Genomic DNA, 27,995 nt, shown 5'->3' with positions numbered 1-27,995 from the left:
ACCCTAGGTTTATAATGAAGAGGAGTAGTCTATCTTGTTCTTTCAACCCCATGGTCTTCTTTTGTGGCAACTAAGTTTTAAATGATCTAAATGGTTTTCTTTAGGATTTATCTCTTTCTTACTCTGAAAAAATAAAGATCTTCTCTGAGGGCTGCTACCACTTGCCCTCCCAGACTTCCCCTCTGCAATTGTGTCATAATTTAGGACAAAATAACATTTACATTGTTTATATTGTGTGAATACTGTTTACAGCCTAGCCACTATATATTATGTTTACATTTTACTTCCTGTATAATGGTTTATTTTTCTCTGGAGTTAGTGATCAGTGCTATTTCATTTGTTTAGTTTTCTATATACTTCTGATTTCTGTTTCAGACTGTGATGTAACTATAAAATTGGCTCTGGAGTCGAACACCCACTTACTGTGCTCTGGTGTGGGCTCCTGTTCGGCTTCTGCTCTTGGGCTCTCCCACCATGTTGGAAGTCCCTTGTGTCATCCTGAATTGAAGTCCAGGGTTTCTGTTTCTCATGTCTTTCTTTCTCTGATTTCCTCTTTTGTTTAGCTGGTACATATTCTTTCATAGTCTTTTCATAAAAGATTCACACTTGTAAAGATTTTGCATTTTGATTTTGTATCAATCTGAAATGTCTTTATCTCCCCCACTTGATTTATAGTTTAATTGGGTATAGAATTTAGTTCTGTATATCCTATTCCTAGAGAATTTTGAAGGCATTGTTCTATCATCTCTATTTCCATTGTCATTACTGAAAAATGACAGCATTTGGAGTCCTCATGCTGTTTGGATGTCACCTGTTTCATTCCCTAAGGCTTTTCGACTGCACAGTGCTTGAGGAGTTGACTGGAAGAAGACAGCTGTTTGTCTAGAACTTTTCACGTAGTGTCCTTATTCTTAGTAAAATGATTTACCTTTATACTTCACTATACTTTAAAAAGAAAGATTTATTCTATTTGTGTGTATGCATGTGTGTGTGTGTGTGTGTGTGTGTGTGTGTGTCTGTGTCTGTGTCTGTGTCTGTGTGTGTCTGTGTGCACATATGATTGCATGGGTGCTGGGGAAGGCCAGAAGAGGATGAAGGAGTTGTTGGAGTTGGTATTTAAAGACACGAGAGCCCCCTTCATGGTGCAGGGATCTAAACTCTAGTCCTCATGATGGAGCAGCGAGGTCTCCTAACCTTCCGGCCCGCTCTCCAGCCCCAACTATATTTTTTGTCTTTGAAGACAGAGCTGTCTGGTTCAGTTAGTTAGAAAGTGAACATTTTCTTTCTCCTCTAGTCTGAGGAGGAACAGTTGTTTGGTAGCACACGAGGGCTGATGTCTTAGGTGTCCTTCATGGGTTTAATCTCATGCATTCCCACTCTGGCTGTCTCAAATAACCAGTGTCTCCAATTCCTTAGATTTTTGTAGTTCTCTGATGACAAACAGCGGATCCTTGCTGTCATACCCCCATCCTGGATACTTAGGATTAAGCTTTCTCTGCTCTAAGTAAAGATCACCATTCCTTTTTTAATCCATCTTCTGTGTTTCTCTGTTATTTCAATTTCACGTTTCAGAACATTGTGAGATATGTGGATGTGTATGTCTGCTATTTTTAGCCAGCAGTCCTGAAATGTCAACACTATCCCACCGCTTTCGTTCTCTAAACCAGTGGGCAGCTCGTCATCTTCTAAGCCTGTCCGCATCTTCTATGAACTATTTTTTGGTATTGTCTTATCCTCCTTTGCCTCTGTGGGGCAAATGATCCCAATTCTCCACCACACAATTGTTCTAAGTATGGCGAGTGCTGCCGTCACACGAGAACCTTCTGCAGGTTTGAGGACAGCGATCAGAACTTGGCTGTCTTCTCTAAGCATAACTTTGTTCCTCTGTTCATGGTTTTTGTTTTAAACTCAAGGACAATTAGAGTTTAAAAGGAAAATCTCAGGCCAGGTAAATTATACATCTTGGCAGCTGCCGCAAGGAGGAATATGGAGCTGAGAAAGAGCCATGCCATTGGGTGAGGTTGCACGGGAGGGGGGGGGGGTCAGTGACATGGTGGGGATGGGCACCATGGAGGAAGAGACACCAGAGGCAGTGCCCCGCTCGCTCCTCAGTGGACACTGCTTCAGATTTCTGCTGTATCCTGGTCATTAATCTCTGAACTAATTGTTCACAAAGAATGATCCCAGAATCGAAAGCAGGATTCCAGCTAGGCTCTGGGCAACACAGAGGAAGACATGTCATCTTCCTTTGAAACATTGTTGTATTTGTAATGGCTCACAAAAATAAACCCACGTCCAGGTTTGTTCTCTATCTCAGGGTTTTATCTTGTTGAAACTAAAGAAAAATTTCAGACTTCCAGAAGTTCTCTGTTTATATTCACAGACTCAAATCATACACTGATTTGTGTGTGTGTATTTGCTTTATGTAGTTTATTTTTTTGTTTGTTTGTTTTTGTTTTTTGTGTCTTGCTCTGGAGTGACCTGTGCTGTGGATATCGCTCTGTATAAATCAAATGCTGATTGGCCAGTAGCTAGGCAGGAAGTATAGGCGGGAGAAGCAGAGAAGAGAACTGTGGGAACAGGAAGGCTGAAAGGAGACGCTGCCAGCTGCAGCCATGACAAGCAACATGTGAAGATGCCGGTGAGCCACAAGCCACGTGGCAAAGTATAAATGAATAGAAATGGGTTAATTTAAGATAGAAGAACAGCTAGCAAGAAGCCTGAGCCATTAGGCCAAACAGTTTAAATAATATAAGCATCTGTGTGTTTATTTTATAAGTGGGCTGTTGGGGCTTGGCGGGACCCAGAAAGAAAACTCCAGTTACAGACCTAGAACTTGCTATGTAGCCTTGAACTTGTGGTCCCTCAGCCCTTGACTCCTGGGTGTCATCAGTTCAGGTTTCATAAAGTGATCTTTCAAAAAGTTGGAGTAATTGGTGTCAGCCCCATTTTTAAAATAATGTAGGGCATAGGATGAAAGGTGTTTTCTTCATAAGTAAAAGGAATTCTGAACTTCAATTTTGAGCTAATTTTAGACTTACATAGATGGTGAAAGCATACAAAGTTCAGAGTATAAAGTTCACCCACTTTCTTCCAGTGACAGCTAAGAAGTTATCAAAACTAGAAAGCTGGCATTGGCACAGTATTCGCTGAAGTGTTTCTGTTTATTTGGTTTTTGTTTTATGGTGCTAGAGCTCCAGCTCAGGCCTCAAAGACTAGGCTCGTGCTCTACTGTTGAACTATGCCCTACTTGATAGAATGCTACATTAGCTAATTTAGCCCTTACCTCTTTGTATGTACAGTGGACATGAAGTACTAATGCGTTAACAGTAGAATCAAGTCATCCCTTATCTCCCACTGACTCCTATCCTGCTCCTCCCATCCGCTAAGAGGGATTTGGTATATGTCCTAACTTATAAAATGGTTCTTGCTAAAAGTGATGGAGGTGCTTTCTATTTAGCTAACTATAAACAGAAAAATAGGCTTGAAAGAAAATAGCTGTATACCAACTTGGCTCATTCTGAGCCTGAGAGATAGATGTCACTTTCAAGCATCCAGTAAAAAATAAAATAAAATAGCTGTGTCTTTTGTTCAGTGGTATGTGTGTGTTCTCTATACCAGTGTTAATTACTCTACTTACCAGCAAGCTCGCTCTCTCTTTTATTAAGGTTCTCTGATTTTTTAATTAATTAATTTTTTCAGTTATTTTACATACCGACCAGTTTCCTCTCCCTCTTTTCCTCTCCTTCCCCTCCCTCCCCTCTACCCACCCCACCCTCCATCTACTCCTCTGTTTCTGTTCAGAAAGGGACAGGCCTCCCATGGGAGTCAACAAAGCATGGCACATCAAGTTAAGGCAGGACCAAGCTCCTCCCTTTGTGTTAAGGCGAGGCAACTCAGAATGAGGAATGGGGTCCCAAAAGCCAGCTCAAACAGTAGGGACAGACCCTGACCCACTGCTAGGACTCCCACAAATAGACCAAGCTACACAACTGTCACACATATGTAGAGGGCCTAGGTTGGTCCTGTGAGCCCAGGATAGTTGTTTCGGAGCTCAGCCCAGTGCTTGGCTGTGGATCTCTCTGCATTTGTTTCCATCAGTCACTGGAGGAAGGCTCTCTGATAACAATCAGAGTAGCCACCAATCTGATTACTGAAGGCCAGTTCAGGCACCCTGTCCTCTATTGCTAGGAGTCTTAGCTGGGGTCATCCTTGTGGATTCCTGGGAGTTTCCCTGGCACTAGTTTCCCCCCTAACCTGAAAATGCCCCCCAACCCCCATCAAGACATCTTTTTCATTACTCTCTCACTCCGTCCTGCCCCCAACCCACCCAACCCAATCCCTCATGTTCCAGTTCCCCCATACTGCCCTGCCCCCAGCTTACCCAGGGGATCTCTTCTATTTTCCCTTCCCAGGGAAATCCATGCATCCCTCTTCAGCACCCTCCCTCCTTGTTACCTAGCCTCTCTGGGGCTGTGGGTTGTAGCATGCTTATCCTTTACTTTACAGCTAATATCCACTTATGAGTGAGTATATACCATGTTTGTCTTTCTGGGTCTGGGTTATCTCACTCAGGATGATTTTTTTCTAGTTCCATCCATGTGCCTGCAAATTTCATGTCATTTTTTTAATTTATTTTTTTTGTTTGTTTTTTATAGCTGAGTAATACTCCATTGTGTAAACATACAACTTTTTTTTAAATCCCATTCTTTGGTTGAGGGGCATCTAGGTTGCTTCCAGGTTCTGACTATTATGAATAACACTACTATAAACATGGTTGAACGAGTGTCCTTGTGGTATGATTGAGCATCCTTTGGGTATATGCCCAAGACTGGTCTAGCCAGCTCTCATTGAGGTCTCTTGAAGGAAGGAAAAAGAGAGGCTGAGGGAAAGAGCAGGGATTGGCACAGGGGGCATAAGCTGGTCTGAGGGGCCCCTGGATCTCACCTGCAGTGGAGCTAGGGCCCAAATTTACTTTGATGTTTCTTGCCTCATCTCTGGTGGAAACAGTGGTTTTTCCCAGTCACAGGGAATCCTGTACTCGGAAACCAGCATCTCAAGTATTGCCAGTTTGATGCCCACCCGACAGAGCAAAGCTCAGCACACTAAAATAAAACATCCAACTAAAAGTTTACTTTCACTTTTACAAGTGCCTATGTGAAAACGTGTAGCTTCCTGTTCATAATTTGATACAATACTTTGCATTCTGATTCATGGACAGTTGCAGCTGACTGAACAAAGAACTCTATCTAGTATCTTATTTGAATGTAATTAAGTTTTAGTTTCTATAATAAAAGATGAACAGTAGTGGTCAGTACAGAAAGGAGGCTGACACAATTCCCAGTTCCCTTCAGGTCTGATGTTTATTAGAATTAAAGGGCCTCGAGGCTGGGGCTGTGCCTCGAAGCTGGAGGGAGAGGGTTAGACAGAAACAATATAGTACATGGGGGTCTAAACATGATGGGGCCTTAAAGGGGAAGAGAGGCTTCCCTTTGAAGCCTGAGAGGATGATGTTTGCTTGCTTGCTGCTTCCTTGCTCTTACACAGTTCAGGGCCCAGCACTTGAAATGGTGCCACCCATGTGGGCGGGGTCTTCCAATGTCAGTTAACAAACAGTCAAGGCATCCCCTACAGTCAAGGCATCCCCAAAAGACAAACCACCCACAGGCCAATCTGATCTAGACAGTCCTCATTAAGACCTTCCAAAGTGATTGTAGGTTACATCAAGTTGGCAGTTTAAACTAGCCAGCACAATGCTTGGGTAGTTTCCAGGGGATCTTGCTTGAGCAGGGCTACTTAGAAAGTGTCTCCCAGAGTAACCTGAGAGTCTCTCTATCTAAGGGGACCAGACTATATACAGAGCCAGTGTCAGAACTTGGAGGTGGCATCATCCACATAATAGTTTTGCATGTACGAAGAATGCAAGAGTCACAGGGTCCTGAAGGCTTACACCAAGGTTCCAGACAGCTGTCTGTGCTTGGCAATGTGTAGCAGGGTCATATTGCTCACATGTGACTCCTGGGTGGGTTGTGCATGAAGCTGTGAAAGTGAATCCTAAATTGTGATAGGGACCCTAGCACAGCATTGGAAATGCCAGGTATGTGGGATGTTTGCCAAGAACAGCTAAAGACAAAATGTAGAACTGGCTCTAAAGAGAATGCGTGTATGCTGCATGTGGGAAGACTAGACAGGCACAGCTACTCAAGCTTGTTAGAGCCTGTGGGATTTGAATGAGAACGGCCCCTATAGGCTCATAAATTTGAATGCTTGGTCCCAGTTAGTGGAACTATTTGGGAAGGATTAGGAGGTGTGGCTTGTTGGAGGAAGTGTGTCACTGGGGGTGGGCTTTGGGGTTTCAAAATCCCATGCCATTCCCAGTTAGCTCTCTCTCTGCCTTGTGCTTATGCTTCAAGTAAGCTTTTATCTATTTCTGCAGCACCATGCCTGCCTGCTGCCATGCTCCCTGTCATGGTGGCCATGGACTCATCCTCTGAAACTGTAAGCCCATTAAATGCTTTCTTCTGTAAGTTGCCTTGCAAGGTTTCATCATGGCAATAGAGAGGTAACTGAAACATACCGCAATGATACCAGCTCAAGCCCCAGATGCCACACAGAGCTGCAGGGTCCTGTTTGTCTTGCATGGTCTGATCTTTCCTTGTAATACACTCCTTCCTTTTGGAATAGAAATGCTCACTCCGTGCATCATGTATTGAAAGTACATAATTCATTGTTTTTAGTTTTATAGTAGACCACAGTTAAGAGGTTGCCTGAGTCTTAGGAGAGACTTTGAACTTTTGAATAGAGTTGGGAGTTTTGAAGTTGTACTGAATACGTTTTACACTGTATGATGGCTATCAGCCCACGGGAACCATGGGCAGGATGGGACAGTGTGAATGTGAACTATCCCCCACACCACATGTGTTTGAATACTTAGCCTCCAGATGGTGATGCTGTTTAGGAGCTTGTTAAATATGGGGCCTTAGCTTACAAGAGTAGGGAAAGAGGAACGGAGCTAGAAGATTATAGCTGGTCCTGGTTCCAGCCCAAGGTCTCTGTTAGCTATATGCTAAGACGTGGGCAGGCTATCTCATACCCCCACTGTCACCGACAGGAGTGGCGCCCATTTCTTTGGATGTTGTCGTGCCTTCGCCACTATTAAACTGTGAGCCAAAACAGATCCTTCCTCTTCACCACAGAGGAAAAAACCTCGTAACAGTGGCTCAGAGTCCTGCTCACAGTGCTGGGGACACAGTGCAGTGATGGAGTACTTGTCGAGTCCTGCTCATAAATGTCTCAACAAAGACCAATATATTTCAGAGAAGTGACAGACGAAGAAAGGCTTCTAAAGACAGGAAACTGTGGGAAGGAAAATAGATGGGAAATGAACTGATGGAGTAAAGTCTGCTCCCACACTCTGGCACTGTCTTGGAGCTGATGAAGGTTGTAGAGAATTTCTACCCTGCCTTTAGGTGGGAAGTGCTTGTGTAGACAACCCTTTTGTCTTTGTGAATTTCTTTCCTGATTTTAGGCTGAGGAAGGCAGAGAGAGCATTTCTGCATCATGTCTTCAGTTCGGTGATGTTATGTAACGGGGAGAAATACTTTTATGTCCTTCATAGGAGAGTGGAGGAACAGCTTACCTGTGGCCCTGTGAAGTGGAACCCAGCTAGTTTGGATCACAGTGAGAATCCCAAGGAGTTAGCATGTGTGTAGTTTTTAATGAGCTGAACAAAGACTTTCCCTAAAACAGCAGTTCTCAACATGTGGATCGTGACCCCTTTGGGGGTTGAATGAACCTTTCACAGGAGTCATTGAGTGCTGGGATCTGGACTCCAGTCCACAGAGCAGTCAGCACTATTAACCATAGAGCCATCTTACCAGCCCTCATTTAAGATCTTGATGGGCAGGGTGTTGTTTGTTGTTTTTGCTCTTTTGGGGGCCTGCCACCCATTTCCCAAATAAGTCACACAAGGAAGCTTATTCTTAATTATAAATGCCCAGTCTTAGCGTGGCTTTTTTTCTAGCCAGTGTTTCTTAACTTTTATTATCCTGTCTACCCTTTAGCCTTTGGGCTTTTACCTTTCTCCATTCCTGTTTACGTTTCATTATTTCTTACTCTGTGGCTTGCTGTCTAGCTGGGTGGCTGGCCCCTGATCTCCTCCTCCTCCTCTTCTCATTCCTTCTTTTCTTCTCCCAGATTTCTCCTCCTATTTATTTTTTCTATCTTTCAGCCCTGCCTATCCTTTCTTCTGCCTTGCTATTGGCCATTTAGCACTTAATTACACCATCGGGTGTTTTAGACAGGCAAAGTAACACAGCTTCACAGAGTTAAACAAATGCAACATAAAAGCACGCATTAAAACAAATGTTCCACAGCATAAACATACACTGCACATACATAAACAAATGTAACACATCTCAAAATAATATTCTATGTCAGGAGGGGGTAGTCAGGGGAGGACAACATGTGGGGATTGGCTCTTTCCTTCCACCATGTGGGTCCCAGGAATTGAATGAAGGCTGTCAGTCTGGGGGATAAGCATCCTTATGGCTGAGCCATCTGCTGGCCCCGTACTGCTTAGCATTATAATGATGTATATGATGTGTGTGTACACATGCTATGTCACCACATGTACATGTAGACAATTGCACAGGGTTAGGTCTCTCCGCCTACCTTTTTGTGAGCTCCAGGCATGGATAAGTTCCTCAGGCTTACAGGAGAAGCACTTTCACTCACTGAGGCGCCATCTTCCTGGCCCTTCAATTCTTTTATTTATTTATTGTGTGCGCACACGTGTGTGTGTGTGTGTGTGTGTGTGTGTGTGTGTGTGTGTGTGCATTGCACATGAGTATGGGGGCTCATGAAGGGCAGAAGAGGGAGTTATATCTCCTGGAACTAGAGTTACAGGCAGTTGTGAGCATTCTGACAGTGGGTGCTAGGAATTGAACTTGGGTCCTCTGCAAGAGCTCTCTCTCCAGGCCCATTAAATAAGCTCTTAATTGAATTTCAGAACATTTAATTAGAAGACTGTGCATTCATTTCCCCAGTAGATTAGGTAGCATGCCACCAAATTTAAACATTATGTTGCTTTCTGGTTTGATTTTTCGCCCCCTTGAGAGAACTAAGATGCAGATTAATAGGAAATCTATAACCAGAGAGTAATACTTTGAAATCTGCTATAATGGTGATATACTGGTGTATTTTTAGGGTTTTGTTTTTACAGGAAATTGGAAAACTGGCAAACTGAAATGCATTTGCTCATGGCTAGGTTGTCTGTATTTCTAATCCTGTACCTGAGATGTACAGAATTCGATTTTTAAGGGGTTGAGAGAGCTGCTCAGTGGCAGACCACATGTGTGATGCCCATCAACACACACTCACAAAAAAGTCAAAACTTTCTCTCTTATGCAAAGTTAAGTTAGAAGCTGGCATATAGCAGGAGAGCGAAAGTTAATATTCTTCTGGTAGGATTGTAGCTGGAGGAATGAAAAGCTCTTAGATGTTTCCAGAAACAGTTTATTAGAATAGACCTTCCTGCCGAGGAGTAGGGAGGGGTTGGTTCCATGGTGGTGCACATGTGTGAGATTTTGGGTTCAGTGCCCATCACCTCCAAACACATAAACACAAAGGACTGGGAGTGTGCATGTGCATGTGTGCATGCGCACGATAGTGCTTTTGCCCAACATCTGCAGGACTGAGTCCAGCTGCTGCCAGCCCTCACTGGAACTCTGCCCAGTCATCTTTTCTGATGCTACTCTCATGGTTAACAGCTTACAAATGGAGCACTGGAAGAGAGAGATTGTCTTTGAGAAGTTCTTTCAAATGGCTACGATTTTCCTTCCTATTCAGCTAGAAATTGTGACTAGGCAAAAAGCCTAGATCTTCAAAGCTGGAGACTAACAACTCTACATTCTCAAAGCTTAGGTATTCTGAAGTGCTGTTCATTCAGACCTGTTGCTCCAGGCTTTTCAAAGCTCAGCGCCCTGGAGCTAGTATTGTGGTGTTGTGGGTCCTCAGCTCTTAGCCACTCTAGGCGGCTTCTTCTGATAGCTGGAGCTCATCCAGCAGCCTCTGCTCTGCGATTTTCCATTCTTTTGCCACTGCACACCTTGTACCATCTCAGCTCCTCACAGCCTCTTGCTTCTGTGTCTCAGCTCTCCACCATCTCTCACCTTCCCAGCATTTCTACAGTTCTCCAGCTCTGCAGGCTCTCTTCCTGGAAGCTCTCCAGAACTCCTCAGCTTCCTTCTAGCTGTTGCTGCTACAGAAAGCTGTGTACAAGCAGCTCAGCAGGATTTACCGCTAGATAAAGTATGCAATAAAATACTTGGGGAGAGCTTTTTATTGGGACCTATTGTTGAGCACGAGATGGTGCACAGGAGGATAGTCTCTCTCAACCTGATGAGTCTGGGGGGTTGGAGAAGTGGGGTCACACGTATGGGGACAATCAGATAGGAGAACCCAAGCAGGAATGGGTGAGGCGATCTGAGCGGCTGGTTGCAGGTGAGGTTCTCTGTAGCCATCTAGAATTGCCATTTTTCAGTGACTTTGCCTAGAGCCTTTCAGTATGGTGGGGACACCTAGGATGGCAATAGAGTCTTCTGGAGCAAAGGCCACAGCCCAGCTTTGGTGTCCCATGACTGGATCAGTTTTCTCTGGGACCTGCAGCTGGCTTACAGCAGCCTCCAGGGGTCTGCAGCAGAGTGTTGTGAATGAAATGTTTAAAACAGCTGTGTGGTCTACGGCCATACCACCCTGAACGTGCCCAATCTCGTCTGATCTCCGAAGAAGACAGCTGTGTGATAACATCTGGGGAAGAGGCTGTTGGGCAGCGCCAGATCCGTATTAACACAACAACATGGTGGTGCACGCCTTTAATCCCAGCCCTTGGGAGGCAGAGGCAGGTGGATCTCTGTGAGTTCAAGGCCAGCCTAGTCTACAGAACAAGTTCCAAGACTACATAGAGAAACCTTGTCTCAAAAAACAAACACGGGCCAGCCGGGCGTTGGTGGCACATGCCTTTAATCCCAGCACTCGGGAGGCAGAGGCAGGTGGATCCCTGTGAGTTCGAGGCCAGCCTGGTCTACAAAGCTAGTTCCAGGAAAGGTACAAAGCTACACAGAGAAATCTTGTCTCGAAAAAAACCAAAAAAAAAAAAAAAAAAAACCAACCAAACAAACAAACAAAAACCTAGACCAAATAAAAGCAGCGCCTCCCTCTCACACTGCCTGTGGCTGGACCTTCAGGAGCTGTAACATCACTTACAGTTGTCTACAAAACCCACAGCTCTCACATCGAAGGGAGTAAGAGTTTATTCCTGATGCAAGTGCCACTGGCCATGCCCAGGAACATGGCTTCAGGTTGCCTCACATGCCATGTCCCTGTGTAGAAAGTGTCAGGAAGCTTTTATAGTTACAGAGCAAAGCTGTAAATCAAGGCTTTTTTATTTTATTGTATTATTTGGGGGGAGGAGGTGGAGGCTCAGATGAGGACTCACTATGTAGCCTTGGCTGGCATGGAACTCACTCTGTAGACCAGGCTGGCCTCAAACTCACAGAGCTCTACCTGCCTCTGCCTCCTGAGAGCTGGGGGGTAAAGGTGTGCATCATGACCTCCAACCTTCACGGCATTTTTCAAACATATTGATGGAAATAATCACGTAGGAAGGCTACAGCAGAGAAAATCCCAGTGCTCATTAGATGCTATCTAATGACATTTTAGCTTTTAGATTGGTGGACGCTAGTGTCCTGCTAACCTGATAGTCACAGGTCGGACGCAGAGGCGGCCAGTGGATGGCTATTGAGTAGTTGAAGAGAGCCTAAAACAATTTGACTCTGGCTCTGCGATATTCGGCTTTCCACGACTACAAAGTTCTGATCAGTCAGTCAGCCTTGCAGAATCTTCACTGCAGGTGCGGCTTCCCCTCCCCCAGACCAACCACTGCCCGGCTTAGGAACCATGTAGGCATCAATAATAACCCAGCCTGGCCTTGATTTTCACCCTTCCCCTAGGCACTGGATCAGCTCCCTGATACATTTATTGTCTGCTTGGTATGTGGGGGTGGGAGCAGAGTGTGTGCCAGCTCTCAACCAAGCAACCACTGGCTTCTTCCTGACAATTTCGTGCATTGAAACAAAGCAAAGCCCAACTATGAGCCGGGCATGGCGCGTGCTGCTAATCCCAGCCCTGGGGCGGCAGTGCAGGAGGTTACCTGGGTCCACATCGAGACCCTGACTTAGAACAGGAAGGCAAGCAGCCATACACAAAACTATTACAGAGTGTTGACAATGAACAATGCAGCAGGCCTTTGCTGGTGCAGCTCATCCATCACTGCCTATCACGCAGCTGCACAGTCTTAGGGCTCTTATCCTGGCCTGTCTTTGATGTGGGTATTGAAAGGCTGTGGTAAAAGGACCATGAGAAACAAGACCTTGATGTGTTAATTATATCCCAGTGAAGCCAATGTGTGAGGAAAAGAAGAGGGAAAGGCTGCCTTTATATTTGCTCACTCCATTATTCACTTACCTATTCAGACACGGTCTCACTTTATATCCTGGGCGGGCTGGAACTCATGACACTCTGAGTTTGCCTCTTGTGTGATGAGAATTCAGGCATGTCCCGCCATGCTTAGTGTTACTGATTGGAATGTGACATGTCTATAGGTCCATGTGGTTACATACCTGGTCCAAAGCTGATGGTACTGGTTGGTGAAATTGTAGAGCTTGTAAGAGGTAAGTCCAGGTAGAGGGAGGAGCTTCCAGAGGATGTGCCTTATAGTTTATGGCCCAGCCCCAATTTTGCCTGACCTGTCTGCTTTCTGGTCCACTGAAGTTTAAGCAAGCAGCTTCGAATTCCTGCTGCCATAGCTGTGAGCTGCCATGCACTCTGCCATGCGTTCCCACCATGACGGACTGGACTTTCTTGGATTGTGAATCAAAACAAACCCACCATCCCCGGAACTGTTTCAAGTATTTTGTCCTAGCAATGAGAAACATAACTGATACAGAAATTGGGTGCTGGGAAGTGTGACCATCATGAACCACCCTAACCCATCTAACCCATGTGCTTCATGGGCTGTGGGAACTGATGTACAAGAATGTGCAAGAGTCTCAAACTGTGGGTTAAAGGAGCCTGAGAACCCTGTGAGCAGAAGCCAATAGCCATTCTGATGGGATCTTCAAAAACCAAAATGCTGGTAGAAATGTGAATGGTAAAGAAGGTGCTCATGAGGTTTCCTAGGAACCCCGGGGGCTTTGCCAGAGATTGGCCTAGAGGCCATTTATTTAGATCCTGGCAAAACATGTCTATACTGTGCCCGTAACCTGAAAGTTGAATGAGGCAAAATTTACAAGTAATAGATTAGCCAGGTATGCATTACACACCTATAATCTGGGCACTTGGGAGGTGGCAGCAGGAAGATCAGGAGTTCAAGGCCAGCCTAACCTACAGGAAACCCTGTCTCAAAAAGCCAAACAAATGAAGCAAACAGCAAGTAATGGCACAAATTGCAGGAGGAGTCTCAAACAGCAGTGCATTCAAGCTGTGGATTGGTTCCTGCTCACTGCTCTTTGCCAAGCTGATGATGAGAAAAACAGAAAGTGGAGCAGAGATACGTGAAGACCGCACCTTGACTAGGAAACATGAAGCAGTTAGTGCTGTCCACAGAGTGGGAAGATGATCGCAGCCAAGGCAGCTGAGCACAGATTAGCACAATTAAGAAGGAAGTTTTTTTCTTTTTAAAGATTTATTTATTTATTATGTATACAATATTCTGCATGCCAGAAGAGGGCGCCAGATCCCATTACAGATGGTTGTGAGCCACCATGTGGTTGCTGGGAATTGAACTCAGGACCTCTGGAAGAACAATCAGTGCTCTTAACCTCTGAGCCATCTCTCCAGCCCCCAAGAAGAAAGTTGTTTTTTGTTTGATTTTTCGAGACAGGGTTTCTCTGTGTAGCTTTGTGCCTTTCCTGGAGCTCGCTTAGAAGACCAGGCTGGCCTCGAACTCACAGAGATCCACCTGCCTCTGCCTCCCGACTGCTGGGATTATAGGCGTGCGCCACCACCGCCCGGCTAAGAAGACAGTTTTTATTGGAACAGTAGATGCTGCCACCAGGGCAAGACATCACCAACTGATGCTCCAGGGTATAAATTAAAAACCCATTTGAAAAGCATTCATTTGAAAGGAGAGTGCTTGGGACTGGGGAGAAAGAGTGGTGGTACTGTTACTTAGCATGCCTGAGTCCCTAGGTTCAATTCATAGGCCTTGAAAAAGAAATACTACCTAGGGAAATGTTTTTTGAGGTTTAACCAGAGGCATGCAACACTTTCCTTGCAGGCATGCAAAATACAGGAGTTGCACTCATGGAGGCTTAAACTAAGGTTTCAGAAACCCCCAAGGTAGGCCATGTATAGCAGGTCTGAATTCTGTTTGCAGTGTCCAAGGGGGCTGTGTATGGTGCTGTGAAGTTAAGGCCTCTGTTGTAATGGGCCTTGGAGATACTGTAGATACCAGGAACATGGGCTATCTGCTGAGGAAAGCCAGAGGTAAACAGTAGAACTGGCCAGCAAGGGGCAGAGCTGGATGGCCAGGGGTTGTCATGCCTGCCCTGTGATGCCTTAGAGGGTACCGGACACTGAGTCCAGGGTTTGGGGTCACCCTGCTTGGATTCAGTCTTGCCTTTTCTGATGGTTCCTTCCTTTGGACTGTGCATATTTACTTTGTGCCATTGAATACTAGAAATATGTAATTTGTTTATCTTTAATAGGAGCTCATAACTAAAGAATTTATTCGGGGCTGGAGAGATGGCTCAGAGGTTAAGAGCACTGACTGTTCTTCCAGAGGTCCTGAGTTCAATTCCCAGCAACCACATGGTGGCTCACAACCATCGGTAACAAGGTCTGATGCCCCCTTCTGGTCTGCAGTCATACATGCTGTATACATAATAAATAAATAAATCTTAAAAAAAGAAAAGACTTAATTCTTGTGTGGAGAGATCGGGTTGTAGATATCCAGTTTTCTATCACCATTGGTTATGTAAGCTGTCTTTTTCTTTTCTTTTTCCAATTTAACTTTTTATTGATACTTTGTGAATTTCACATCATGCATCTCGATCCCACTCATCTCCCCATCTCTTCCCATTTGCCCTTTACCCTAGCAACCTCCCCTCCAGGATAAAATAAAATAAAATTTAAAAGAAAAATCTTGTCGTGGAAGCTGTTGTGTGACACAGTGAGTCACACAGTATACCCTTTAGTCAATATATCATAACTCTTGCAAGTGTTCATTGCAAAGAGTCATTGGTCCGGTGAGAGGCCTCTGGTTTCAGTTACACCACAGACACGCACCCTCTCTCTTGGTACCTGTTGTTGTCCTGTGTCATGGAGATCCTGTAACTCTGGGTCTGCAGGACCAGCCCTTTCATGTGTTCCAACAGATCATAGATGGATGATGGGATGGGCCTACTCACAGCCCTGGTTCTGGGTCTGGGTGTTGCAGGGTTGATCAGCCTGCCAGCTCTCTCTCATCCTCAATACCAGCGTGATCTAGCCTGGGCTAGGTCACCCTATGTAGTAAGCAGAAAGGGATAGGGGATGGTTCTCTTGCTCTCATGTCCTTGGGCCCAGCTAGCCCACACCTACACCACCAGGGCCAGCTCTACTGCATTGCCCAGATGAGGTGTAGGGGCCACTTTGCCTAGTGCTGTAGCTGGTAAGAAGCAGGGCCAGCTCTCCCTCCTGTCACAGGCCTGGGGGAAGGAGGGGTTTCCCTCCATTGCTCATACCACCTTTTGGCAGATAAGGAGTGTGGCCACGCTGTCGTTTTCTAATCTGTTTTTTGACACTTTTGTCAAAGATTAAGTGGCCATACCTGAGTGAGTTTTATTTATTTATTTATTTTCTGGGTCCTCTGTTGGATTCCACTGGTCTGTGTATTTGTTTCTGTACTGGTTTTTGTTACTATGGCTCTGTGGCGTAGTTTGAGATGAGGTGTTATGATGCTTCCCTTATGGCCCTCTTTGCATAGGATTGCTTTGACTATTTAGGGTCTTTTGCTTCTATTTTGATTTTAGGATTCTTTTTTTCACAGTTCTGTGAAGAAAGGTCATTGGAATTTTAATGGAGAATTGCTTTGCATTTGTAGATCATGTCAATAATAAAGGCATTCCCACAACATTAACTCCGCTGACCCGTCATTGGTATTCTTTTCTTCTAGTGTTTTCTATAAATGTCTTCAGTGTTTTAAAATAGTTGGCCAGGTTTCATCAGAAGTAATTTTTAAACTGTCAAGGGTGAATTTTTTCCTTATTTCCTTTTAGGGAAATTCATTACTGATAAACAGAAAGATACTTTTTTTTTTTTTTTTTTTCTGTGCTAGAGACTGAACTCAGGGCTTTGTGTTCGTTAGGGACATTTGCTAGCATTTAGCTACTCTCTAATCCCACACTACTGATTTCTGTATATTGATTTTGTATCTTGATATTTTGATGAAAGTGCTTATAAAATCTAAGAGACTTTGGTACAGTTTATGAGGCCTTTTAAGTTGAGGATTGTATCACCTGTAAATAGGGGTAATCTTACTTTCTTTTTTTTTCTTTGGTTTTTTGAGACAAGGTTTCTCTGTGTAGCTTTGCGCCTTTCCTGGAACTTGGTTTGGAGACCAGGCTGGCCTCGAACTCACAGAGATCCACCTGCCTCTGCCTCCCGAGTGCTGGGATTACAGGCGTGAGCCACCACCGCCCAGCTGATTTCTTCCTTTCTTATTTACATCCCTTTTATTTCTACTTTTTGTCTAACTAGACTTCAAGTTCTATATCAAAGAGGAACGGAGAAAGTGAATATGCTTGTCTGGTTCCTGATTTTAGAGGAAGTGCTTTAATTTCCCCTCAGTTAGTGTTCTGTTGGTTGTCGGCTTGTCTTACATGCCTTCATTATGTTCACTATGTGTGTTCCTTTAACTCCTAGTGTCTTCAGGGCTTCTATACTTAAGGGAAGTTAGACTTTTCCATTTATTGGGGTGGTCATATGTTTTCTAATCTTGTTTTAAGTGCGATATTGTATTTATTAACTTGTATATTTTGAATCATCCTTATATCACTGGAATGAAACCACTTTTGTATGATTGTCTTACTGTTTCATTTACTTAAGTATTTTATGGAGAATCTTTCTGCTTTTATTCATGAGATATCGGCCTATGGCTTTCGTTTTGTTATTGTGTCCTCTGGTTTTACTATCCAGGTGTTGCTAGCTTCACAGGACAGATTTGGTAACATCCTGTCCCTCCTTGGTCTATGGAACAATTTACAGAGCACTGGCATCAGCCCTTTGAAAAGACTTGGTAGATTTCAGCAGCAGAGTCCTCCAGACCTGGCCTTTTCTCTGGAGACTACTGTGCTTCAACCTTGTTATGGATCTGCCTCAGTTTTGATAGGTATCTAACCTATCTATCTAGACACATATAGTGACTAGAAATTTATCCATTTCTTCTAGATTTTCCACTCCAGGGAGCAATATAATAGTCTAAGTGATCTACAGCAATCCGCTGGCTTATTCATTGGAAGCTGTTGTAACATTTCCTTTTTCATTTATAAATTTATAAAATTTGGTTAGAGTTGCTAGGTAGGGGTTTGCTGGTCTTGTTTGGTTTTCCAAGGAACCAACTCTTTGGCCTATGTATTGTTTACATCTCTATTCTTTCCTTGCTGCCCTTATTATTATATTTTGCTGTCTACTGCTTTGGGGTTTGTTTGACTTTGATTTTCTTTTCTATTTTGACACAGAGTCACATGTACTCAGGATGGCTTGAAATCATTATGTGGCTTACGCCTGGATGTTTTTGTCCTGCTGAGACCTTGGGGCATACATCTAGGTACTTATTTGATATTTTGCTGAGTTTTTAATGTAAGCCATCATAAACAAAAACAACAAACGGTTTGCTTTAAGACCTGGAATATGATCCACTTTAGAAAAGGTTCCATGGACTACTAAAGAAATGTGTGTTCCCTGTCTGCAGGGTAGTAGGTAACACCTAGGTCCATTTGATCCTGAGTAGAGTACACAACTGCAGGTAGGGGTGTGTGTGTGTGTGTGTGTGTGTGTGTGTGTGTGTGTGTGTGGTGTGTGTTTGGTTTGGGTGACTTAACTAAAATGATGTGGAGTGTTAAAGTCTTCCACTGTTCTTTCAGAACCTGTTTGAACTTTCATGCTCACTAGTGTGTGTTTTATTAAATTGGGAACCTCAACATTTGATGCCTACATATTTATAATTTTTGTTTTTGTTTTTTGAGACAGGGTTTTACCGTGTAGCCCTGGCTGTCCTGGAACTCACCTGTGGACCAGGCTGGCCTTGAACTCAGATCTGCCTGCCTCTGCCTCCCCAGTGCTGGGATGGAAGGTGTGTACCATCACTGCCTAGCTTACAATTTTATCCCATCTTGAGTTTTCTCCTCATTAGTATGTAGTTAGCACCCTTCTTTGGCTCTCCTAGTCTTGGGTTGGAATCTGCGCTGTCAGCTATTAGAGTAGTCCACCTGCTTGGCTTTGCTTGCTTATCTTCTCTCCCATCTGCCGACTCTGTGGCATCTTTACCCACAGGTTTATGTCTTGGGAACAATCTTATTTTTCAATATATTTTTTCTTTTCTCTGTTACTTACTTTTTTTGGTTGGGTGGGTTGTTTGCTTCCCCCCCTCCATGTTGATCTTATAGGGTTTTGTTGACTTAGTTAGTGTCAGTCACGGTGAAGTCTTGGCTCGGTCTTCTGCAGTCTACCCATTCCTATCAGAACTGAGATTGATTGTCTTGCTTCCTGACTCTGCGGAAGCACCTTCTGCAGTGCTGGCCTGGTGGTCATGAATGCACACCTTAGTCTCCAATTATCCTGACATGTCCTTATTTCTTCCTTCTGTTAAATATTGACTTCCCTGGACATAGCAGTCCTGGTTGGCAGTTAGTTATTTTCCAGGCTTGAAATAATTGTTCCAGGGGCCAGAGAAACAACTCTGGGGTTAAGAGCATGTACTGACCTTGCAGAGGACCTGAGTTCTATTTGCTTGGTCACCCATGCTAGGCAACTCACAATTGCCTGTAACTCCAGCTCCCGGAGATACAATGCCTCTGGCCTCCACAGACACTGAATTTGTGTATATACATGCATACACTTTAAAAAGAATAAATAAAGTATTCTTTTAGGGTTGCTAGTAAGATAGCTGGTGTTATTCTGATGTTATTCGCCTTTGTAAATGAACTGGCATTTTTCTAGAACAACTTTAATATTACTAGTTTATATTTTGACACTGACTACATGTCTGGAGAGGTATTTGAAGTTATAAATGGCTCTTGTGTTTGGATATTGGATTATTTCTCCAGATTTCAGGAATGTCATGCTGTAATTTCATGGACTGTGTTCTCTCTACCTTGAGTGTTTCTCTCTGCTTCTCCTCTCCATGGATTCTTAGTTTTGGTTTCCTGATTGTATGGTAGAGGTCTTTGTTCTTTCTCAGAGTCTGATGTGGTTTAATCAAGGTTGAAAATACTAACGAGACAAAAAAATCATCATAAAAATGGGGCTATGAGTGTATCTCAGAAGTGATACATGCCTTTAGTATGCCGAGATCCAGAGTTCAGTCCCCAGTACCAACAACTTTTTTTCTGGCTCCAGGGTTTATTATTATTATTATTATTATTATTATTATTATTATTATTATTATTACCATTTAGCAGTTCACATTGCAATTATTTCTAAGCCACAAGAAACATGATCACAGTCACACCACAACCATCACTGTCCTTTCCCTGTGTGTTTGAACCTAACTACATTGGGGGTTTCTTTGAGTCAATTCTGGTGCAGCTAGTACCAACAACTTTACAGAGAATATGACTGGCAGAAGCCTTGGCTTTAATCGGGAAGCTCTCACTGGTCACTCCTTTTTGAACAAATTACACTGTTTTTTAAGAGCATTGCATCTCTCTGCTCTCTGCTCTCTCTCTGCTCTGCTCCTTCCTACCCCAACCTCCTCTTTCCCCTCTCCCCCTTTTTCCTTCCTAATAAAGCTCTGAGAACTTAAAAAAAAAAAAAAGTATTATTGCAGGTGGGTGGTAGTGACACATGCCTTTAATCCTAGCCCTCGGGAGGCAGAGGCAGGCAGATCTCTGTGAGTTCAAGGCCAGCCTGGGCTACAGAGGGAAAGAGTAATATTGCTCATTTTATGTTATTTTTATATAGCTTAGACGGGCCTGGAAGTTGCTGTATAGCTGCTGTTGCTGTGAACTTGCAGCCTCCTCCAGCAGCCTCCCGAGCAGCTGGGGCTGCGGTGTGTACCCTTCATCTGACCTTATCATTACATTGTTGTTTCTATGAAAATATTTCAAAAAATCTGAAACTCTCACCTTTAACAGCTATAAATGCACTAATTTCCTGAGAACTGAGCACATTACATGGTAAAAACTCTCAAGGGACTGGAGACGCAGCTCAGTGTGTACAGCGCTGGCCTAGATGTGTATGTAGGTAATGAGTTTGACTAAACACTCCTCCTCCACATCCCAACAAAGTTTCAAAGAATGTTCCTCACTCAGAGGCAGAGGCAGGCGGATCTCTGAGTTCGGGGCCAGCCTTGGCTACACAGTGAGTTGCAGGACAGCCAGGGCTACACAGAGAAACCCTGTCTCGGAAAAGAAAAAAAAAAAAAAAAAAAGGAAAAAAATCCCAAATGATGGGGGTTTGAAACAAAGGAGAAAATGAAAGAGAACATAATAAACAAACCCAGAGTCATAGTTAATTTGGGTGAAAACTTCAGGTTTTGCTGTGAGTGAGTGAGCTTGTTTTTTCTCACTGCCAGAAAGGCTCCAGTCCACCTGGCATTTGCTGTAGCTCCCTGGGGGAACTAAGGTGGAGGAAGATACGGCTCAGGTGTGAGGATTTTCTTTTGTGAGATTTGTCAGCTCATCCAGCTGTTCTGCAGCACTGGTGTGGATGAAGGATACAGGGAGTTCAGTGTTTTGTTGTAGAGGAAGCCACAGCGGGTATTATGTATTTTGTCAGGTTTGTGGGATATGAAACAGTTCCCACAGCAATCATCAGCCTTTGTGGATACACTTTTCTAAGGAACACTTAATGAGATTGTCATTTCTCTTGGTCTCTCTATTGGTTCACATATTTGGATGCAAATATTCATAATATTTCAGGAATCCAGATTTAAGCTTTCCTGACAATATTGCACTCACAGTCACAACATTCTTGTTGGAAGCAGTGGCCAGCTCTGCTGCCCCGAACAACATTATTTTGCATCTAACGAAGAACTCTCAGACTTTGTAGACACCAGTGTTTTAATCATTCTGATGTTGGGTTTTAAAGTACCAAAGAAAGAAACACAAATGGTGAGTAACAGAAACACTTACTAAAGTGATTATACGGACATTCATAGCCCTGTATTGCCATGGTCAGCTAGAAAACTAAAGTTCACTTATGCAAAAAATACAAATTTACTTCTTATAAGTTAAACCTGATGGAGTTTCACATCAAGTGTGGGGCACATGAAGAAGAACCTGTCTCCCTCTCCATTTTCTGCTCTCACTGATGTAAGAGTATTACAGAATCTGAGGATGGGCCAGGTGAAGTGATGCATACCTCTGATCCCACTACTGGGGAGGCAGAGGGTACGTGGACCATTGTGAGTTCAAGGCCAGAACTACATAGGAAGTTCCAGGCTAGCCAGAGCTACAAACTGAGAGCCTGTCTTATAACAAATAAATAAACAAGCCAAACCACCACCATCACCACCACCACCACCACCACCACCACCACCAATCATGATCTCATGTCAACTCTGAGAATCTAAGAGTGGCTAAGTCATGTGTGCTGTGGATATTGCTCTGTGTAAATAAAGTTCTGATTGGCCAGTGGCCAGGCAGGAAGTATAGGCGGGACAAGAGAGTAGAGAATGCTGGGAAGTAGAAGGCTGGAGAGAGACACCACCTACCGCCGCCATGAAAAGCAACATGTAAAGACACTGGTAAGCCACAAGCCATGTGGCAAAGTATAGACTAACAGAAATGGGTTAATTTAAGATAGAAAAAGTAGATAACAAGCAGCCTGCCACAGCCATACAGTTTGTAAACAATGTAAGTTTCTGTGGTTTACTTGGTTGGGTCTGAGCGACTGTGGGACTGGCAGGTAAGAGAGATTTGTCCTGACTGGGCCAGGCAGGAAAACTCTAGCTACAAATGGCGCCCAACGTGTAGGCAAGAGTTTCCACCTAAAACCTGAAGAAAAAAAAAAAAAAGATTCTAAAACGGAGCTAAAAACAGCTTCCTAATTATCTCTCTCAAGTTAGCGGCAGCTTGCCATTTTGAGCTACTATGGCGGTTCCTGGCTTGTGCGTCTGACCTGTAGTGTGGTGGGAATGAGGAGTCTACAAACTGCATTTTACTCTGCTATGTGGTGGATGTAGCCTTTGCTAGTTAAAAAAAAAAAAAGGTTTCTGGGCTATGCACTGCTTTGATAGAACTGCTTCTGAGAGTTGATGGTACACATGGCTCCAGACCCAGAGCTGGCAGTAAACTGTACCGCCGCCATGTTGGGAAGCTGAGGTGGGGCGGAGCCAGCAGCCACAGCGGTATTTCAGTCTTACAAAGATGGATATTACACAGAGAATCTGGTTTGTCTTGTCTTTGGGATTTTTAACCACAGAAAAAGATTTGATCATAAAAGCTGTTGAGTTAAACAAATATGTAAATTTTAAAGGTACCTTGACTTCGAAATTTGGATATAAGGATATGTTGCTTTGGAAAGGAGTCTCTGCTTTTGTTTCCACAGAAAGCCAGAGGCTGTGGATTTGTTCCAGATTAAGATACATCAGGTTTGATCAGCCAACACCACCTGAAAGTTCTCCGAAGACACCATGGCCCAGATGATCCGACATCCAGAATGGTTTCAAGGCAACTGGCTCAGAGGTTTACCCTCACGGACTACTCCATAATCCTAAAATTTTCTTTGTGTCCCCATAAGATACAGCGCCCCCCTCCAGCAGGAAGTAGTAAGAAAAACTACGCCCACATTCCCAAAATTATCAAGCTGGCTTTGGAGATGGAATTGGCTCACTCCTTCTCTAAACCCAGACATATTGCTAAAAGAAAAGGTTAAGAGATTCTTGTGTCCCAAATCAGAAGAGCCCTCTGGTGTGGGACAGAGAAAAACCAATATTTTTATTTAAAACAGGTTGATTATAAATGCAATCTATTTCTAAAGATAAAAAGGGGATATTATATAGATATGATAGGATGAAAGGATAGATTAATGAACTTACTTCTAAAGAGCAACAACTCATTTAAAATGTTTTACATTGGTATAGATTTTAGTCTATTGATACAAACTTAAAGTTAATTTTGTTATACTGTGTGTATATTTCTAATCGTGTTTAAGGTATTATGTTTGTATAGCTCATTTTAAATTGAAATGGATAACTAAAAATAGATTAATAATTAGTCATCTATGATAATCATACTCGTACCCATGTTAGTTAAGTCTTCTAGGTATGCACAGAGATATTTCAGATAGATAGGTAATCTTCAAATACATCAAAGACCTACAGAATATGGCATTTAAAATACTTTTAAAATTTAGACTTTCTGGACAGTGAGACATGTCTGCTCCTGGCAGCACCAATTTACTTCAGAGAGGAGGATGGGCATTGAAGACACTTCATATGGAGTTTATCTTCACCTTGGCAAAAATAGCCATTTGGGCAAGAAACTGTTCTTGCCTGGACTGCTCGATCACCTGGACATGCAGGACCCATAGAAAGGTGACCACTAAACTTTGCTTGACAAAATGGTCCTTCAGGTTCCTGTTTCACAGAGGAAACTGCCAGACATTCTACAGGACACTGAGAGAAGTGACCGAGAGACTCTAGCCCTGTGGGCTAAAGACAGATGCCCCAACTTTACAAAGGAACATTAGGTGACTGTTCAGGCTGCCAGCTGTCTCTGTCTACCCTGCAAAATTCCCGAAAAATGCTTGCATCCTTCTTCCGGTTCTCAGGTAATATTATATCCTTCTGAGGTCTTTGATGTGGTTGAAGGCTAGATAGTTATAATTTCCTCAGTTATGATAAAAGATAAGTTAGATATAAAACCTTAGACTCACAAATATAAGATAGATAGGATATCTTCTTTAATATTGTAACTGTAATTTTTGCTTGATAATTGTTTTGTTATATATAATTGTACTATATAAAAGTTAAAACCTTCCTTAAAAAAAAAGAAAAGGGGAAGTGCTGTGGATATTGCTCTGTGTAAATAAAGTTCTGATTGGCCAGTGGCCAGGCAGGAAGTATAGGCGGGACAAGAGAGTAGAGAATGCTGGGAAGTAGAAGGCTGGAGAGAGACACCACCTACCGCCGCCATGAAAAGCAACATGTAAAGACACTGGTAAGCCACAAGCCATGTGGCAAAGTATAGACTAACAGAAATGGGTTAATTTAAGATAGAAAAGGTAGATAACAAGCAGCCTGCCACGGCCATACAGTTTGTAAGCAATATAAGTTTCTGTGTGCTTTCTTGGTTGGGTCTGAGCGACTGTGGGACTGGCAGGTAAGAGAGATTTGTCCTGACTGGGCCAGGCAGGAAAACTCCAACTACACATGTGGTGCTGGCTTAGAGTTCCTCTCAGGGTTGCGGCTAGGCTGTGTGCCAGGACCGACTGTGGTTATTTCAGAGATTTTTTTGGCTTAGAGATTCTATTTCCAAGATCACAGTTGTTGGTAACTGGCAGCTCCGATTCTCATGTAGACCCCTTCATCCGGCTGCTTGCAGCCTGAAGCCTGGCAGCTTGCTTTCCTCAGAATGAGTGATCCAAGAGAGAGGAGACAGCCATGAGGCAAAAGTCAGTCCTTTGTCACCTCATCTCCACATGACAGATGCTCACTTCAGCATTTATGTGTTGCACATATGGAACCAGGTACCATGTGGGAAGGGCGTATGGGAGGGTATGAAGCTAAGAGATGGAGATCACAGAAGCAGTCTTGGAATCTGACAACCACAAAGAGTAAACATAGCAACTGGTCATGCACCTCTTCCAAAACACTCCATTCTTCATTCAAGAAGAAAGTGTTTGGATTACATTTTGAGAACGGACTCGTTAGGATGGTTCATTGCAGAGCACCTGGCTTTGACCTCTGGCAGGTGATTGGCCCCCCTGCGCTTCGGGGTCCTCAGGACTCTCGTTATGAAGGTTAGATGAGTTATCAGATGGACAATGCTGCAGGAGTGCCGGGGGCACTTTAAAGGCTGGTTAGCCCTTGGTTGACTCTACCCCTTGGCACTGAGCAAAAGTGCAAGCTGCCGAGAATCAAAGCAAAGCATTCTTTGAAGAGCTGGGAGACACCACCTTTCCTGCCATCTCTTGTATTTCTGCAGCTTGTGTGGAGATGACCTGTTTAGTGTGGACTCCCTTTAAAACTCAGGTTGTCACAGAAGAGACCATGTTTTGCACATTCGCTGATTCCTGCATGCATTCATTCATCCAGCTAGTTCTTAAACTAATCAGTGAATTCTTCAGTACTGACTTTATTTACCAGGTACTAGGAAAAAGCTGTGAATGGGAATGTAAAGGTCTCTGCTTCCATTGAGTTACACACTAAAAGAGAAAGCCAGAGCTGGGCAGTTGTGGCGCAAACCCTTAATCCCAGTGCTGAGGAGGCGGAAGCAGGTGGGTCTCTGAGTTCCTGTTCAGCCAAGGCTACACAGAGAAACCTTGCTAGCACAGGAGCTGGAGAGGAACCCTAAACAAACAAGAGATTGCATATTCTGATAAAATGTGTGACAGCCTAAGCAGGCCCAGGATGGCCTGACAGTGGCAGAGTACAAAGGAGACCCTTGATGCCATTTCATGTCCCCATGGTGCTAAGCATAGGGGCTAAGGAAGGAACTGGTAGGAAAATCCCATACCACAGCAATCCCTCAAGGGAAACAGGATTATTATTGATCATTTACTAGAGGCTAGACCCAGCAGTGATGACCATAACTCTGTGTGCTGAATTCCATAAATTATGCCATGTAATTCTCTCTATCCTGAAATACAGACAGCAGTTTCCTTTTACAAACTAGCAAGGGTTCTAGAGCTTGAGTAACTTGTTCAAGGTCACACAGAGAACACTAGAATACAGATTTTACTCAAGATTCAAAGTCAGGCTTTTGGCCATAATGTGGGAGCTGATAAAAATCTTCTAAAAAAACAGCTAATTCAGGAAGAGGAACAGTGCTGTGCAGCGAGGCTCTGGGAGTTTGGGGCGAATGTAGTCTACTGAAGGAGACGCTATCAATTAGACCTGAGTGTAAAGACGCAAGCCTGCAGCATAAAAATGACTCTTTGCTACTGATTGCTCTGTGCCTCCTAGAGTTTGTCCAATCCCACTTACTCTGTGTGGCTGAGCAAGGGACTTACCTCTGTCACATCTCTTAGCTTGGCAAGTAGAGATGCCAGGAAATGCCAAGCCTGAAATATTGCATATGACCTTGGCAAATTAGAATGATGTCTTAATATTTTTAATGAGCCTCAAACTACTTGCGGGTGGTCAGGGGGTTATGTACCTTCCTTTGCCCCTCACAGGAAAGGGATCATCATATGGTGTATGCTTATGGGTTTAGATTCAGCTGGAAAAGCTCAGGACATACTAGGACTCCATCCTGACAGCCTGCAGCCAGAGGGTGGAGGCCATGAGCCGGTAGTGACTCTTCACCTTGATGTCACCTGAGCTGTGCCTTGAGTTTCAGTTGCGATAAGACACTCTTTGCCCCTGAGAACCATTCTGGTTGCTTTTTAGCAACCTTGCCTGCTGTATAAACAGTTTGGCAGAGAATGGGAGTGTGATAGAGGAAGCAGTTGGCTGCTGACGTCAGCACTCCACCAGGCTTGCCGCGCTCAGCTATAGGTAAAGCTGAGGATACTGCCAGATGCCGTGCAGAACTCTTTAGAACTAGGTGGATGTTAATCGCTGTCAGCCCTTAAACTAGCTCTTAGACTCCAAGTTCAATAGTCCAAGTTAAAGTCTGAAATTGAAGACTAGAAGGTGGACTTGGCACCATTATAATTTGAATAACACATGCTCCTACCAAATTTAACAATCTCAAAGAAAACAATGAATAATAATAATAAAACCTATAGTTTGGTTGCAGTCATTTTACGGTGACGCCACTCCACAGTTGTGACTTAACGGTGTCCCCACAGTGGACACACTGAAAACAGGCTTTGATTTCCCACTTGCCCCATTATGTAAACTCCAGCACACTTTGTGCTTTTGTTTGCTTATTTGAGACTAGTTTTTGTTTTTAAGTAAGTTTTTGGCTTACAGAACAACTGAGAAGAGTGTAGGGAAGAGCACACCCCTGGGCCTTTGGGGGACACTCGGGACCAGCCTCTAGCACCTGTAAGGTTCTCTTGGTTGGGTCCGACTTTGGGCCATTGGGTAACTGAGCTTCCACGGATGTGACAGTGTCTAAGGAAACAACTGTGGGGAAGGATTTATTTTGGCTCAAAGTTTTTGGGGCTTTGGGCCTGGTTATGTGACTCTAGGCTTTGTCTGGAGACACAATAGTGTAGTGGGCTACAGGTGGATAGTGCAAAGTGGTTTCCTTCGAGTACAGGAGGCAGAATAAAGAGGTAGGTGAGGTCAGGGAAAAGCTGCATCCCTGGGGGTTGCTTCCTCAAACCAGGCTCTGCCTCCAATCCATCCAGTGGGAACACCACAGGAGGTGTCCTGGTTGAGGAGCCTTGATCCTCTATCCTCTCCACAGTGCCGCCAGAGGGTGACTAGGCCTCTAACACACAACCGTTGGGAAGGTCTTTTCCTATTTAAACTACCACAGCGATCATGAAAAACTGCTCTCAGCACTTATTTATGTACAGGGCTTTGTGTGTCCATAGGTTTTCTGCTCATTGCTGTATCCTATGATAACAGTCCACATAGGCTCCTGAGTTATTTTTCTTATTCTTTTCCTTCT

The 27,995-nt window shown here is 43.8% G+C and overlaps 1 protein-coding gene across 1 annotated transcript in view; it reads left to right on the top strand.

The window, feature by feature from the left end:
* Positions 1–27,995, top strand: part of Ppm1e (protein phosphatase, Mg2+/Mn2+ dependent 1E) — a 140,655-nt gene that overhangs the window by 63,182 nt on the left and 49,478 nt on the right. The window lies entirely within an intron of this gene.

The sequence above is a fragment of the Onychomys torridus genome, chromosome 8 (assembly GCF_903995425.1).
Source record: "Onychomys torridus chromosome 8, mOncTor1.1, whole genome shotgun sequence".
Lineage (NCBI taxonomy): Eukaryota > Metazoa > Chordata > Mammalia > Rodentia > Cricetidae > Onychomys > Onychomys torridus.
The sequence above is the reverse complement of the archived record's forward strand: the minus strand, read 5'-3'. Positions and strand labels throughout refer to the sequence as shown.